Below are 3253 nucleotides of genomic sequence, written 5' to 3'. Positions count from 1 at the left end.
CAACTCCTGTATGACGCATAGATCCCTTGGTACTATACGTGTGAATTCCTTTGTCGAATTTCTGAAAGTTCACATTTGTTCATTGGTACATACATTTGTTTACAGATTGCAGTTTGAAACCAAAATTTCCAAAATATTCAAAACATTGCAGTCTTTCGCTTTTTAGAACAACAAAACTCATCATCAGTGTAAACAGAGGGAGCTATTCCCTCCTTGCAGTCTGTACCTATTCCCTCTGCTCTGGCATATGTTTCGCTCCTTTTGATTGGGCAAACCCTGCATATCTTGTGTGTATCGCTCAGTCTGGTTGGTCAGAATGAATCGACACCGGCACCGGTTTCGATTCATTCTGACCAATCAGAAGGAGCGAACACACCGGCCTGGCCGGAATCTAAGTGTTACGGCGTCATAACCAACGTGGAACGGGGCCTTCTGATTGGTCCGCGGCGCCTGGCTATATGATAATGGCCATTAAGGCATGTAAGGTGTATTATGTTGCATATATTAAGCAATTCCCTTGGGTGCAATGTAATTCTACGAGTGCTAGGTTTTCTGTTAGGCTTGGAAATGCACTGTGATTTCCTATGTCCAATTTCTTGCCATATTTATTTGTAACGGTTAACACAAATGATAGATACAATTAACTCTCAATCAAACAATTACCGCAGTATGTGAAAGATAGAAAAAACGACCAATAAAAAAACTAATAAAAACTTGGACACTTTGTCCTATGGAAAAAGAAACTCAAGGGTCTGTTCTTTTTAAGAGGCTGATGATTTTGTCCCGTTGATCTTTCAGAGGGCAAACCCATTGTGCTGCTGGTCATTGACGAAGTCGGAACTTCCAAGGGCGGAATTTCCACCATCAACGGTCAGCTGGGGAACCTACTTACTCGTGAAGGAGCAACGGTACTCTGCACTGTGTTAAACGCAAAGGAAGAAGAAAAACGGGAAGCACACAAAAATGGTATTGACTTATTTTTACCCAATATTCCAGAAGGAGACAGAAGATCACCCACGCTAGACTGGCTCACCTACGACCACAAAAGTCGCTATCCAAGCCTTCCGTCGGATATAAGCGTCATCGTTGGGCATGCTGACGTCACCAGCACAGCTGCGAGAAACATAAAAAAAGACCGTCTTCCATGTGCCAAGTTCATCCTCTACAATCACGTCATGCCGGAGGACACTGAGCACCACAAGAGCTATGACAAGGCAATGGGTATTGGAGACAAGATGGCCGCTATCCGTGAAGATATAGAAGCGGCGGATGTGGTGTTCTCGGTAGGACCAACAATGCACGACTACTACAATAACCAAATAAGAGGATCAAAACCCCATCACTTGTTTCTGCCGAAGCCTTCCGTCATTTTCAGTCAAATGAACGTGACGTATGTCGAGACAGAAACCAAAGTGGTGTTGTCAGTCGGCCGGGTCAAGGGCGTTGAGAAGTTAAAAGGCTACGATCTAGTGGCAAAAGCCATGGGTATGGTGCTAGACAGATTCCCAAAGGCAAGGTGGCGAGTCCGTGGCGTCAGCGCTGATTTACCAGAGAGCAATGAAATCATTGAAGCCAACATGGCGAAGAGTAAATTCCAGTTAACTCCTCTGGAGTACGGCACACAGCACCAGCTAAGCAATGACTTCAAGGAAGCTCATGTTGTCCTGATGCCGTTCGGGCAGAGCCGTTCGGACTGGTCGGTCTGGAGGCCATCGCTGCGGGCGTCCCGGTCCTCGTGTCCAGCAACTCAGGACTAGCAGAGTTCCTGAAAAAGCAAGATCCGGAGTTCTCCCGCCGGATTGTCGACTTCGAGGGCGCCGATGATGTAGTTGCCGACCGACTGGCTGACCGCATCATCAAGGTACTGGACGGCGGACGAGAGGAGTTCGAGGTGGCAAAACGGCTGAAGAACAGACTCCTGACATCTAAATACTGGGAGGAGTCTCACAGGAAGTTCCTGGAGGAATGCGGCATTCCGCAGTGACACGACTCTTATACTGATCCTTCTGCTAGCTCCTGGAAATTACGTTCTAGATTACAACATATCACTTAGCAACATACTTGGAACCAGGCCAGCTCAGGAAGGGGAGGAGGAGTTAAGGAGAAACGCTAACGAAATTCTAAATACCACAGTGTACATAAGAATCCTGTAATGTGGCTTTGTGAGTTTACTGTTTTTGTTTGCTGCCCTGCTGTATTTTACATGTTATACATGTAAAGTTGTATAGACTGCTGTTGACTAAAATCCTTATAACTAGTAAACCTTACCTATTTCACTAACAACACGACTAGAATGTCATACCTAAGTAATCGCTATTTAGTATATATCATAAAGAAGCTTCCTATGGTAGCATAAATACGCTTCCTATGGGAGTGCTTAGTCTAACTACTTACAGCACGTGCTGTATTTTATCTGATTCTATCATATAAACGAAGGCGTCGATATACGTTGTTAAAACGTGACAATCTAACGCGGAAAAAGAGATGGCACGTCCAAATTCTTGAAAGATGCTGAACTACAGAACTTCTGTCTCTGTGGTGTAATCAATAAATCTTTCTCATGTTCTCACTAGAGTTTGCTTTACTTATCAAATTTTCTCGTTACCAGTTAAAAAAAAACAATGTTACAATATTACTAATAACAGGTCTATCGGCCAATGTGTGAATGTGAGTCAGCACCAAGGACAGGTCTGTCTGCCTATGTGTGAATGTGAGTCAGCACCAAGGACAGGTATGCCTGCCTATATGTGAATGTGAGTCAGCACCAAGGACATGTCTCTCCACCTATGCACCTATGAGTGAATTTGTGACAGCACCAAGGACAGGTCTGTCCGCCTATGTGTGAATGTGAGTCAGCACCAAGGACATATCTGTCCGCCTATGTGTGAATGTGAGTCAGCACCAAGGACATGTCTGTCCGCCTATGAGTGAATGTGAGTCAGCACCAAGGACAGGTCTGTCTGCCTATGTGTGAATGTGAGTCAGCACCAAGGACAGGTCTGTCCACCTATGTGTGAAAGTGAGTCAGCACCAAGGACAGGTCTGTCCGCCTATGTGTGAATGTGAGTCAGCACCAAGGACAGGTCTGCCTGCCTATGTGTGAATGTGAGTCAGCACCAAGGACAGGTCCGTCTGCCTATGTGTGAATGTGAGTCAGCACCAAGGACAGGTCCGTCTGCCTATGTGTGAATGTGAGTCAGCACCAAGGACAGGTCTGTCCGCCTATGTGTGAATGTGAGTCAGCACCAAGGAC

This window comes from Branchiostoma floridae, chromosome 14 (genome assembly GCF_000003815.2).
Source record: "Branchiostoma floridae strain S238N-H82 chromosome 14, Bfl_VNyyK, whole genome shotgun sequence".
In the NCBI taxonomy this organism is placed as follows: Eukaryota; Metazoa; Chordata; class Leptocardii; order Amphioxiformes; family Branchiostomatidae; genus Branchiostoma; species Branchiostoma floridae.
This window is presented reverse-complemented; position numbering follows the sequence as displayed.